Below are 14,881 nucleotides of genomic sequence, written 5' to 3'. Positions count from 1 at the left end.
TTTTTTTTTTAAAGATTTTATTTATTTATTTGACAGAGAAAGACACAGCGAGAGAGGGAACACAAACAGGGAGTGGGAGAGGGAGAAGCAGACTCCCTGCCGAGCAGGGAGCCCGATGCGGGACTCGATCCAGGGACTCCAGGATCATGACCTGAGCCGAAGGCAGTCGCTTAACCAACTGAGCCACCCAGGCGCCCGACATCAGAAGACATTTTGTATCAGTTTGTCCCATCATCGGTGAAGCTAAATTTGGTTAAAGTAATATCTTTCCATTGTAAGATACTTTTTCACTTAAGAGGGAACCTGTGAGGCTATGTGAATATCCAATTTTTTTTTAAATTTTTATTCCAGTATAGTTAACATTCAATGTTATGTTAGTAACCCAATGGTTTTAACATCCACTGATGATTATTAGTCTAAATCAGTTATTAAATAGGAGTTGTACCATGGCGATTTTCTTCTTTTTTTTTTTTAAGAATGGTTGATTTAGAGACTGAGCGTGGGGGCAGGGATGGGGTGGGGTCAGTAGGGGCAGAGGGAGAGAGAGAGAGAGAATCTCAAGCAGACTCCCTGCTGAGCGTGGAGCCTGACTCAGGGCTCAGTCCCACGACTCTGAGATCATGACCTGAGCTGAAATCAAGAGTCAGATGCTCAACCGACTGAGCCACCCAGGCGCCCTATAACGTGGGGATTCTCTAATTGCATCCTTCATTCTACATTTTTTAGCTGGCATTTGTGTGTGTGTGTGTGTGTGTGTGTGTGTGTGTGAAGAAGAGCTATTTTTCCATTTTTCTTTCTCACATACTTTGAATATTATTGGACTTACTGTCTTTTTATATTCAATGTGTTAAAATTCATTATTCTTTTTGATTTCTGAATCCCAAATTTGGTAAGTGGGAGCCCCTCTAGGCTCTTCTGTGCTATTGATATATCCCTTTCAATCTTTTTTTTTTTTTTTTTAAAGATTTTATTTATTTGACAGAGATACAGCGAGAGAGGGAACACAAGCAGCGGGAGTGGGAGAGGGAGAAGCAGGCTTCCCGCGGAGCAGGGAGCCCGATGCGGGGCTCCATCCCAGGACCCTGGGACCATGACCTGAGCCGAAGGCAGACGCTTAACGACTGAGCCACCCAGGCGCCCCTATCCCTTTCAATCTTGAAGTGCTTGCTTTTTGACACAAGGTGTCCCAAGCTCACTTTATTTTCTCTGGCCCAGCACTGTGATCAGGTCTGAGTTTCATGGTGCACTTTTAAAATCTTTTCTTGACTGCCCCCCAAAATGGTAAGAAAATATAATTTTCTTACCCTGAATTACTGCTGGGTTACTAGCAGAAACTTTTTTTGTTTGTTTCATGGTAGACGGAGCCTCATTTTCATACATTAATGAAAATATTAAGGACCAGCTATTAATATTTGGGAGCTCTTTTAAATTTTTAAATAAAAATGCAAACACTGCTCCTTGTGCTTTTAATTTTCTTTTGAAAAAAGGTAATCATGTCCTAGAGTTCTGCCGTTGGTTCACTGCTCTTTCATGTTTTCAGTGGATGTCCCCAGTCTACGTGGCCAAAGTCCCCTTCCCACGTCTCCAGTTTTATATTCAGCCATCTGCTGAACAGCTTCTCCTGGGTGCATTTCAGTACTTAGTAAAACAGCTTTTCATTTTCTCCCCTACCCCCAGTCCTCTTAGGGTCCTGATTTCAGTCAATGGGTCATAGACCCATAATATTGTCCCATTATGAAATGTACACAAAAGTATAGACATTTTAAAAGACAATTAAAATTTCTCCATCCTGGGGCACACACGTCACACATTGGAGACTACTACCCTAGAAGATAAACCACAATCTCCTTACAACCAGCTTTCAAGGCCCTTCATAATCTTCCTGGTTGACTTCTTAGAGACATCATCACACTCTGGACTGCTTATCTCTCCAGGCCCATGCTCTGGTTTTTCTCAGTTTGGTGCTTTGCTCTCACCTCTACCTAGTGTTCTCATCCCTTCTCTGGTTTGTCTGGCTAGATCCCACCTCATCCAGAAATTCTACACCCTCCTACCCATCTTTTCCTTCCCCACCAGGCTTATAAAGAGACAAAGATATCTACACTGAAAGCTCAGGCAGCTGTCATCTTACTCAAGTGATCAAACTTAGTATCACCAACAATGGAGCAGATTGATACGTGCCCTTCTTCTAATCTTAGTGGTATCTTGCCCTTTCTTGGTACATGCCCTTCTTACATCCCACTGATACCTTGCACACGTCTGTCATACTTAACTGCATTGTCTTGAAACCATGCATGTGTGTCTTTTGGGTGAACTACTTTAAGGGAGCACCTGTGCTCTAATCTAAATATCCACAGTGCAGGGCATAAAATAGATACACGTTGTGAATGTTAGACACATAGTAAAAATAATACAATGAGGGGCACCTGGGTGGCTCAGTCGGTTGAGCAACTGCCTTCCGCTCAGGTCATGATCCTGGAGTCCCGGAATCGAGTCCCACATCGGGCTCCCGGCTCGGCAGGGAGCCTGCTTCTCCCTCTGACCCTCCCCCCTCTCATGCTGTTTCTCTCTCACTCGCTCTCTAATAAATAAATAAATAAAATCTTTAAAAAAATAATAATAATATAATGAAATTGGGGAGGAAATAATTGCCAGAGGGTCAGGTCTCCAGGGAAGCTTGACTCATCCCTTAATTGTTAAGCATAGCAAATAATGCTTTTGTCAGATTTTCCTGGAGGTGGAGAATTGAAGGAAATATTCAAGGTTGACAGACTCTAAACTTGAACTGTGTTTAAAAAGAAAGTTCGAATTCGTAGAGCAACCTATTGAATTTAATGGACTAAATTTTCCAAGTATGTGGGCTTTGTAGTTACTGAACGCTGGTTAACTGTAATAGTAGGATACATGATTGTGTTCTGTTCAAAAGTTTTTCTACAGTCTTCTCTCATGTTTTTGTGTAAGTCTTTCTTTAAGGATAAGAGATCCCTGAGGGCAGGAGTAATGCTATAATCTACTGTTATATCCTTAACATATTAGACCCAGAGTCAACATTCAGTAAGTAATTATTGGCTTGAATTTTAAAAATCTATTTTAATTTTGCCCTTTACCAAACTTTTTACCACCCATCTAGTGTAGGTAGAAAAGATAAATTATATTTTTAGTACCCATTAGTACTGACAAAGACCTCGGTATTTATGGCCTGCTCCAAGACAAAAATATTATTATTATTATTATTTTATTATTATTTTTGTGTGTATAGTCCCATACCTCTTTTCATCTCCAGATTATTTGGGAGCCTGGAAGATTATTCATGTAGTCTTTCTCTTTGCTCCCACGTTTTTCCCCTTGACCATTTTATTATTACTTAAAACTATTCAAGGGACAGGGGCGCCTGGGTGGCTCAGTCATTAGGCATCTGCCTTCGGCTCAGGTCATGATCCCAGAGTCCTGAGATCAAGCCCCGCATCGGGCTCCCTGCTCAGCGGGAAGCCTGCTTCTCCCTCTCCTACTCCCGCTGCTTCTGTTCCCTCTCTCGCTGTGTCTCTCTCTGTCAAATAAGTAAATAAAATCTTAAAAAAAAAAAAAAAAACTATCCAAGGGACAAAAGGTAGCAGAAGTGTTGGGTCCTTTTTGCTATTGGATTTGATTAAAATTTAGAGAAGAAAGAATGGAAATTTAATTGTTAAAATGACATTTTGAATCATCTTTTAATCATTCTATTCTTGTTGCCAAAATTTAAGTATACTGATTAATGTTCAATTTAGGCAAGCTCTTTGCTTAATTTTTTGTGCCATCTTCTCACCCAAAGTTTTTATTGATTCGTATATAATAAATCATCCCTGTGCAACAGGTGGACAAGAAGGAATCCCCACTTAATAGGTGATCGAAATTCAGGACAACCAAGGTAGTTAAAGATATGACTAGGACACAGCTTCCAAATCTGAACGTCTTCAGGGCCCAGTAAAACAGGCTTAAGGAGGAGTGGTGGGGGTAACAGTGTGTTTGCTCCACCTAAACGTACCCAAATATTTTCTTAAAAGATGACGTCAGCAAGTCAAAGCTGTGGTGGATTCTTTAAAACCTCTGGATAAGATTCTATCTTGTTCAAGTCTCTCTCTACCATATTTTCACTTAGAAATAAGTGCATTTGTGGAAAAGACAATAGGAATAGTCTTTTGTCAAAATTACATTATCCTTTATGCTGATGCTAAATGGTGTACTTGTTACTGTCAAGTTCTCTTAGTTTATGTGATGATGGAATGATAGGTTCTTTATTTTATATGCTGAACAAATGGTGCTTGAATATTCTCATTTATAGTCTGTTTTAAAACACACTCTTAGAATTGACAATACCTAACTGAATTTATAACATATTTACCTAATAAGAACAAAAATAAGCTTAAAAGTAGAGAGGCATCCAAACAGATGTCAAAGGTCAGGTACTACCTGAGGGTTTTCTTTTTTTGTTTGTTTCTTTTTTAATTTATTTTTTCCAACTTTATTGAGATAAAATTGACATATAATATTGTGTAAGTTTAAGGTATACAATGTGTTGACTTGGTCGATATATATTGCAGTTTGATGACCGTGGTAGCATTAGCTAATACCTCCATCACATCACATGATTTGTAATAACATTTAAGATCCACTCTCTTAGCAACTTTCAAGTAAATAAATACAATATTTTAACTATAATCACAATGCTCTGCATTAGATACCCAAAACTTACTCATCTTCTCACTGGAAGTTTATACTCTTTGACAAACATCTCCCCATTTCCCCCACCCTCCAGTCCCTGGCAACCACCATTCTACTTTCTGTTTCTATGAGTTTGGCTTTTTTGTTCTTTTTTTTTTTTTTTTTTTGTAGATTCCACATATAAGTGATATCGTATAGTTTTTGTCTTTGTCTAACTTACTTAGCATAATGCCCTCCAGACCCATCCATGTTGTCAATGATGGCAAGATTTCCTTGTTTCTTGTGGCTGAATAATATTCCATTGCATATATGTGGTATATACAATGTGGTGGTACAAATACAGTGGAATATATACCATATTTTTATCCATATATCTGTTGATGGACACTTAGTGTTTTCTTATAAGCATCTACTGAATGAATGAAGAATCACACAGATGCTTACTCAGAATTTATTCTTACTTTACAAAGAACTTGAATGAGCTTGGTGATTTAGCTTCCCAATCTATAGAATAGAAACTACACAGAGAGTTTGAAGTAAGAGGTAGACCCTATTAGAGGCAGGGCAGACAAAGAAGTCATAGTTACAGTAGTTTGACAGTTAGAGGTAAAAGGTATTAAGAAAAAAAAAAAAGACCCAAACACAAAACAGTAGTTTGTGGCCAGTAAGTACAGTGTCTCCTGAGAGAATATCACTATCTTACCAAACGATTTTGTGTTCGTCCAGAAAAACATTTTACCACTGCCATTTGCACAAGAAGTCAGAAAAATTCATTTTTTTATATTCAAAATAGTTTTAAAACTATTAAATTTTAAAATGTTCTGAAACCTTAAAATGTTTCAACAAAGTAAAAAGTTTCTGTTTCCTGGAAAACCCATTTAGGGAGATGGGGTGGGAAAGACAGAAATCTTGTTCCTTGCCTCCCTTATAAAAGGTTAACTCCTGGCAGTCTCACCAATTATCCATAACATGCTGCCAGTTGTAGAATAGAAAGATGATGTTCATTTACAGTGTATATTTAGTCACCCTCACTACTGTTGGTAAAATTCTATGAGCTCTTCTCATTTGGGAATGTACTTTGAGACCATCATATATTTGTTGATAAAGCAGGGTCTGGTGATATATTTCCACATGGGTAACTTATTTGTGGTTTTATGAAGTCCTTTCACAAAAACAAAGTAGTTGGGTTTCAGGCCAGCAAAACAGAAGTTAGAATTCTGGTATTTTCAGGGCTGCTTTTGTCTTTATTGTTTAAATGCTCCCCCATTTAGTTTTACTTAATTCCTGAGTCAAGTGGCTAAAACAGTAGGTTTCTGGAACAAAATGCCTCAAGCTGACTCCCAGCTTTGTTGCCAGAGGCTTGGGTAAGAGACCCCTCTTGCCAAACGCAGCAATATTTTGGGCTTTTAAAGCAGTATTGTTCAAATTATTTGTTAGTATCAACATGGTGGACTGTGACCAAACTTGATGTATATTGCTTTGCTTTAAAAGCACTTTATCTTGTCTGATGAGAAGGAAAAAAGAAAGAAGTGTGTCATTCTTAACAGTTTTCCTGTTTAAAATAATAGAATCTGAGTGTCAGAAGCAAATGTGTTTTGTCCAATCTTCTGCCTTAATTTAGGTTGTGGATGTCCCTGTCATGAATAAATTGGCACACTCATCATCTAACAAAAGGCATGCTACATTTGCAAAAACCTACAAACAGTCCACCTGCCAGGATTCACAGAAAATCATGCAGTTACCTGGCAATATAGCCATAACAGGTGCTGAATGCCCAGATTTGGATACATCCCATGTCACCATGGGAAGGAGAATGAAATCAGGGGTTCATCTGTTAAAAAAAAGCTAGTTCTAATATAACCTCACTCTGAAATATAATATGATATCTACAACTATTCATCAAAATGGCACATATTTAACCACGATTTTTATTTAGAGAGAAACCTGTGAACTGTAAGGTATTAAAGCCCAGCCTCATGAGTTCAGCGACCAACTCATCCAGTTACCCTGAATTATCTCCAAAACAGGGAACAGGGGAGACATGAGATCAGCTTTCTTCTACTTCCACTGAGCATATTCTCTGCTGTTACTGAATCAGGGCAGATCTACACAGACTACTGTATTTTCATGACTGGGGAATGGTTGAGAGGTAAAAGACCGCTTACGGCATAATATGCACCAGACTGGGTTATATAGAAATTGGAGAAAGGACCCGTCATTTCAGAGTTTTCTGACAGCTAAAAAAGACTACAGGAATTAATTCAGTTATATTCCTTTAATGCTAAGGAGGAATATATGTAATTAACCCATTCTGGAAAATACATGCATTTTATTTAGAATCTGGTAACCAGACCTAGAGTTTATTCAAACAGCTTGGAGTTCTTGGTCCAGGAGAATGTGGTGTTAGCTATAAGATGCTTGTTTATCTGAGAATTAGTACATAGTTTGAGTGCGGACTAGTGTTTCTGAAATAATATTCCCAAATGGTGAACCATAGGTAGAAATCAAAAAAGGCTTTTGATGCCTCATAACTTTATTGATTAACTAAAAAAGGGAGAAGTAGGACAAGAGAAGGATGGAACAAATGGACAGTACCTTCTCCATCTATTCCTTCTTTAACCACTTCCAGTCATTCAGGGAAAATACATTCTTTTCTCCATTTAGTTAAAGTTTTTACTGAAAGGCAATACATCTCCATAAAAGTATATAAATATTAAATGTGTAGGTTATTAATTTCTCATAAACTCAACGCTCACATAACCCATCACCCATATCAAGAAACAGAGTAACTGTCACATCCTAGAAACCTCCCCTGGTTTCCTCCTTGTCACGACTTTCACCATCCTTCCCAAATTTAATCTCTATGACAACTTCTTAAATCCTGGGGTAGTTTTGCTTATTTTTGAATGATATGTGAATGGAATCCTGTAGTATGTTGTATTTTGTGTATAGCTTCTTTCATTTAAAATTGTATTTGTGAGTGTCATCTCTTATGTACAGCAGTACTTCGTTCATTTTCATTACTGCATAGTGTTCTATCATCTGAACATACCACAGTTTATCCATTCTATCAAAATAGACATCTAGTTTGTGCTCGCTTCAGCAGCACATATACTAAAATAGACATTTAGCTTATTTCCAGTTTCTGACCATTGCAAATAGTACCACTATGAGCATTCTTGTATGTGACTTCGGTTCACATTTTTGTTGAGGGTAGAATTTCTGAATTAGTATGCCTATGTTCAGTTTTGGTAGACACTGGCAGTTTCCTAAAGTAGTTGTATCAATTTGTATCCTCCCCAGCAGTATATGAGAGTCCCAGTTGTTCTACATTCTTGCTAAAATTTGACGTTATAATTTTTTTCATTTCTGAAATTCTGGTGGGTGTATAGAGATATTTCTTTGTGATTTTAATTTGCCTTTCTCCAACAACTAATGAGGCTGAGACCCTTGTCCTATGTTTACTGGCCATTTGAATTACCTCTTTTGTGAAATCTTTTGCCCATTTTTCTATTGGGTTGCTGTTTGTCTTTTTTTGTTGAATTATAGGAGTTCCTCATATATTCTGGATATAAGTCCTTTGTCAAATATATGTATTGCAGATATTTTCTCTCAGTCTGGATCTTTCCTTTTGGGAAGAAGAGAGGGATTTTTTAAACTGTTGTGTTTTTTTTTTTTTAAGACTTTATTTATTTATTTGAGAGAGAGCAAGTGCATGAGCAGGGAGGAGGGGCAGAGGGAGAGGGAGAAGCAGGCTCCCTGCTAAGCAGGGTTGCAGGGCTCGATCCCAGGACCCTGAGATCATGACCTGAGCCAAAGGCAGATGCTTAACCAACTGAGCTACCCAGGTGCCCATAAACCATTTTTTTCCTCAGAAAATTTTAATCCCAGGGGTGCCTGTGTGGCTCGGTTAGACATCCAACTCTTGGTCTCAGCTCAGGTCTTGATCTTGGGTTTGTGAGTTCAAGCCCCGTGTTGGGCTTCATGAGGGGCATGGAGCCTACTAAAAAAATTTTTTTTTAAATCACATGCAAAAGTGGAGAGATTCATACAATAAATTCATACAATGAATTCCCATGTAGCCAATTTCAACAAGTCTCAACTCCTGGCCAATCAATTTCAGCTATTATCCCCAATAAAATCACTCTCTTGCATTGCCCTAATCTCTCCTTTTGTTTCATTATTAACCTTTTAGGCCTTTATTTCTTTATTCAACATTCATTTGTTTATTATTCACATATATTTGGATTAATTCCAGTTGAATTTTTTTTAAAGATTTTATTTATTTGAGAGAGCACGAGCAAGCACGGTGGCGGTGGGAGGGTGGAGCAAAGGGAGAGGGACAAGCCAATTCCACGCTGAGCATGGAGCCCCACGAGGGGCTCGATCCCACAACTCCGAAATCATGACCTGAGCAGAAATCACGAGTCCGGGACTTAACTGTCTGAGCCACCCACACACCCCCAGTTGAATTAATAATTAATGAATGCATTTTGTGCTTATAGTACCTGTGCTTTCTGCATATGGTGACTTTATTGACCACTCCCTCCTTGAAATTCCTTTCCCTCAGTTTGGGAACTACTGAGGTAGTTCTTTGGTACTACTCTACCTGGTTTTCCTCCTACTTCTTTGATCCTTTTTAAAAAATAATTTCCTTCCTGGGATCTTCCTCCCTTGCTTTTTCAGAGTTATTGTTACTCTAGAGTTCTGTTTCAGTTCTCAATTCATTTGGGTGATTTCATCAATACTCATGTCCTTGACTCCTACTTATATGCTGATGGCTTCTGAATCCACATCTCCAGTTCAGAACACTCTATTCAATACCAGGTCCCTTTATAGAGCTATCTGCTGGGCATTTCACTTGGATGACCCATAAGCATCCATGGTAGACTTGCTGACTATTGTTCTCCCCCTACCCTGTTATCTATTCTCCCATTCTTCTGTTACACTAGAATTTTAGCTGAATAAAGTCCCAACTATCAACCATATTTCTCAGCCCACATTGTAGTTAGGTGTGACCAATTGACTAAATCTTGACAGTACGATATAAGCAAAAGTGATACGTGCCACTTTGGGATCTTGACTTAAAACATTGGGTATATGTGTTATCACTTTCTCTTCTCTACTTCCAACCTGCCAGATAATGGTGATAACTTAGAAGTTGGGTGAAATAAGTGCACAGAAATGCCTTACCAGCCTGGGTCCCTGAATGACCTCAAACAGAGCTACCTGGCTATGGAGATTACTAGACTCTTCCACAAAACAAACTTCCATTTAATTTAAGTCATTGCATTTTGAGGCCTCTCTATGATAGCAGATTAACCTTTAACTATGACAACATGTCCATCACATCATATCCAAAATTTGCTGATTATCCTTTCACCTAAATATCCTATGTCTATAGGTCCATTATGAATAAAAGCTCCTGCAGTTACCTAGTCAGTGTTCCTGTCTCAACCAGTTTTCCTAAATGCAGTTCCTACTACTTCTTAAAATAACTCTGGATTTCTACTTCTGACCATGATGGAGTAACTGGTACTGGACTGGTCTTCTTGCCATAACTATAAGTCCAGACAAAAATACATGAGCAATTATTTTCAGGAAGTGGACAACAGGCAATATAAGGCTGAGATTGCTGAGAGGAGGGAAACTGATAGGGAAAAACCCCATGATTACTCAGCTCTCTGCCTAGGGCAATTTCTTGACTGCAGTACACAGAATTCAAGTCCAAACAAAGCACAGTGAGAAGTTCCACTGAGATTCAACTATGATGTTGTACGTATTTACAGTTCATTTTTTGTAGTGCTGTATTAATTGGTATATTATTATATGAATATATCATAATGTATATATTCATTTGATTGCTGATGGACATTTGTTTCCAGTTTTTGCCATTATGAATAAAGCTGCTTTGAATATTATACATGTCTTTTAATGGACAAACACTTATGTTGAGTATATAATAAAGGATGGAATTGTTATATCATAAAGTTAACACATATAGTTAGCTTTAGTAGCTACTGCTGAAGAATTTTCCAAACTAGTTGTAACAACGTATACTCTAACCAGCAGTATATGAGTCCCCATATTTTTTTCCAGCACTTGATATTGTCAGTGCTTTTAATATTAACCATTCTTGTGGGGATGTAGTAGTATTTACTTAATGGTTTTAATTTTTATCTCTCCGATGAATCATGAAGTGGATCATCTTTTCATATTCTCAATAGCAATTTGAAGGTTCTCTCTTGTGAAGTGTCTATTCAGGTATTTTGCTCATTAAAAAATTGGGGTGGGCCTATTGTTATTAATACGAAAAAGTCCTTTATATATACTAGATATGAGTGTTTTTATTTTGAAAATATAAAGCAGTTTTTGGTTTCCCTTTTCACCCTCATCTTTTGATGAATAAAAGTTCTTAATGTTAAAGAAATCCAATTTAATGATTGTTTTATAGCTGTTTAAAATTTGTGTTCTGTTTAAGTCATCTTTGCCTACCCCAAAGTCGTGAAGATATTTTCCTATGTTTTGTTCTAGCAGCTTTGCTTTTTTACCTATCATATTTTAAAGATTTATTTATTTATTTATTTATTTGAGAGAGAGAATGAGACAGAGAGCATGAGAGAGGGGAGGGTCAGAGGGAGAAGCAGACTCCCCACTGAGCAGGGAGCCCGATGTGGGACTCGATCCTGGGACTCCAGGATCATGACCATAGCCGAAGGCAGCCGCTTAACCGGCTGAGCCACCCAGGCGCCCCTACCTATCATATTTTAGTCTATGCTCCATCTCAGATGAATTTAGTGTGAGGTAGGGATCAAAGTTCTTTTTTTTTTTCTTATGGGTATCTAAATTGACCTTATGGAATTTAATGGAAAGAATATCATTTTCTCCACTGAATTGTGGTGGTATTTGTTATAAACCAGGTTCTGCTACTGGGTTCTCTATTCTGTTCCATTAGTCTCTATAATAATTTCACACCAACACCACACAACATTAGTTATTAGAATTTTATAATACTGTTGATATCAGGTAGCATAAATCTTCCAATGTTAGTATTTTGCATTTCCAAATAAAATTTTCAAATTAGCTTATCAAAATTCATCTCAGAAAACCCTTCTAGGTGTTGGGATTGCATTAAATCTATAGGTCACTTTGGTGGTGATTGATGTCTTTACAGTACTGAGTTCCATTTCATGAATATGGTATATCTCTCCATTTATTTAGATATTCTTTAATTTCTATAAGCAGTGTTTTGTAGTTGTCTATAAAGGAGTTTTGTATATTTTCATTCAATTTATTCCTAATTGATTGACTTTTATGACATTATCAATAATAGTGTCATTTTATTTATTTTATTTTTAAGTTTTTATTTAAATTCCAGTTAGTTAACATACAGTATATTAGCTTCAGGTGTATAATTTAGTGATTCAACACTTACATACAACACCTGGTGCTCATCACAAGTGCACTCCTTAATCCCCACCACCTATTTAACCCAACCCCCCACTGACCTCCCCTCCGGTAACCATCAGTGTGCTCTCCATAGTTAAGAGTTGGTTTGCCTCTCTCTATTTTTTTTCCCTATGCTCATTTGTTTTTCTTAAATTCCACATGTGAATGAAGTCATATGGTATTTGTCTTTTTCTGACTTACTTCATTTAGCATAATACTCTCTTGCTCCATCCACGTCATTGTGAATGGCAAGATTTCATTCTTTTTTATGGTTAAGTAATATTCCGTTGTATTTATATACCACATCTTCTTTATCCATTCATCAGTCAATGGACATTTAGGCTCTTTCCATAATTTGGCTATTGTAGATAACGCTGCTATAAACATTGGAGTGCATGTATCCCTTTGAATTGGTATTTCTGTATTCTTTGGGTAAATACCTAGTAGTGCAATTACTGGATTGTAGGGTAGTTCTATTTTTAACTTTTCAAGGAGACTCCACATTGTTTTCCAGAATGGCTGCACCAGTTTGCATTCCCACCAACAGTGCAGGAAGGTTCTCCTTTCTCCACATCCTCACCAACATCTGCTGCTTCTTGTGTTGTTGACTTTAGACATTCTGACAGGTGTGAGGTGATATCTCATTGTAGTTTTGATTTGTATTTTCCTGATGAGTGATGTTGAGCATCTTTTCATGTGTCTGTTAACCATCTGTATGTCTTCTTTGGAAAAATGTTTATTCATGTCTTCTGCCCATTTTTTATTTATTTATTTATTTATTTATTTATTTATTTATTTTTTAAAGATTTTATTTATTCATTTGAGAGAGAGAATGGGAGAGAGAGCACGAGAGGGGGGAGGGTCAGAGGGAGAAGCAGACTCTCCGCTGAGCAGGGAGCCCGATGCGGGACTCGATCCTGGCACTCCAGGATCATGACCTGAGCCAAAGGCAGTCGCTTAACCAACTGAGCCACCCAGGCGCCCTCTGCCCATTTTTTAAATGGATTATTTACTTTTTAGGTGTTGAGTTTTATGACTTTATATATTTTGAATACTAACCCTTTATCAGATATATCATTTGAAAATATCTTCTCCCATTCTGTAGGTTGCCTTTTAGTTTTGTTGATTCTTTCCTTTGCTGTGCAGAAGCTTTTTTTTTTTTTTTTAGATTTTATTTATTCATTTGAGAGAGAGAGAGACAGAGACAGACTACAAGCAGGGGGCGAGGCAGAGGGAGAGGGAGAAGCAGACTCCCCGCTGAGCTGGGAGCACAACATGGAGCTCAATCCCAGGACTTGGAGATCATGACCTGAGCTGAAGACAGATGCTTAACCATCTGAGCCACCCAGGTGCCCCTGTGCATAAGCTTTTTATTTTGATATAATCTCAACAGTTTATTTTTGTTTTTGTTTTCCTTGCTCCGGGAGACATATCTAGTAAGAAGTTGCTATGGCCAACAACTTTTATTTTTTAGTTGTTGATTGTATATAGAAAGAATGTGTTTTTGTAGATAGCTTTTTTTAAGCAAGAATTGTGTTAAACCTGTATGTGTATATGCAGAACACTGATATCTTCACTATGTTGGGTTTCCAATCTGTGAACATTGTATGCGTCTCCATTTTATTTAGATCTTTGATTCTTTCATGATTCTGTCAGTGTTATGTAATTTTCAGCATGCAAGTCCTATACATGTTTTGTTAGATTTATACCTAAGTATTTCATTTTTTGAGTGGTTGTAAAGGGCATTGTATTTTTAATTTTGGTGTCCACATGTTCATTGCTATATATATAGAAATATCATGTAAAATATTTTTTGTACATTTGTCTTTTATTCTGTGACCTTACTGAAATCACTTTCAGTTCTAGGAGGTTTTTGGTAGATTTCTCAAAATTTCTACATAGATAATTATGTCATCTGTAAATAACAATTTAATTTCTTCCTTTCTGATTTGTATGTCTCTTATTTCCTTTTCTTATCTTATTGCAGTGGGTAAAACTTTCAGCACTAAGTTGAGTAAGAGTGGTGAAAGTGGATATCACAGAGGTTGCTGCCTGTGTTCTCCTTTAGGATTTTGATGGACTCCTGTCTCACATTTAGGTCTTTCAACCATTTTGAGTCTATTTTTGTGTGTGGTGTAAGGAAATGGTCCAGTTTCATTCTTCTGCATGTGGCTGTCCAATTTTCCCAACACCATTTGTTGAAGAGACTGTCTTTTTTCCATTGGACATTCTTTCCTACTTTGTCGAAGATGAGTTGACCATAGAGTTGAGGGTCCATTTCTGGGCTCTCTATTCTGTTCCATTGATCTATGTCTGTTTTTGTGCCAGTACCATACTGTCTTGATGATTACAGCTTTGTATAACCTCTTCGACCTCAGCTGCAACAACTTCTTCCTAGAAACATCACCAAAGGCAAGGGAAGAAAGGGCAAAAATGAACTATTGGGACTTCATCAAGATAAAAAGCTTTTGCACAGCAAAAAAAGTCAACAAAACCAAAAGACAACCAACAGAATGGAAGAAGATATTTGTAAATGACATATCAGATAAAGGGCTAGTATCCAAAATCTATAAAGAACTTACCAAACTCAACACCCAAAGAACAAATGATTCAACCAAGAAATGGGCAGAAGACATGAACAGACATTTTTCCAAAGAAGACATCCAAATGGCCAACAGACACATGAAAAGTGCTCAACATTGCTTGGCATCAGGGAAATCCAAATCAAAACCTC

General features: G+C 37.5%; 1 protein-coding gene across 1 annotated transcript in view; it reads right to left on the bottom strand.

Moving 5' to 3' along the window:
* The window catches only part of MRPL35 (mitochondrial ribosomal protein L35), a 471,157-nt gene that overhangs the window by 120,653 nt on the left and 335,623 nt on the right, over nucleotides 1–14,881 (bottom strand). The gene's annotated exons all lie outside the window — the stretch shown is intronic.

The sequence above is a fragment of the Leptonychotes weddellii genome, chromosome 10, assembly GCF_054177405.1.
Source record: "Leptonychotes weddellii isolate Sample4059 chromosome 10, ASM5417740v2, whole genome shotgun sequence".
Taxonomy (NCBI): domain Eukaryota; kingdom Metazoa; phylum Chordata; class Mammalia; order Carnivora; family Phocidae; genus Leptonychotes; species Leptonychotes weddellii.
This window is presented reverse-complemented; position numbering and strand designations above follow the sequence as displayed.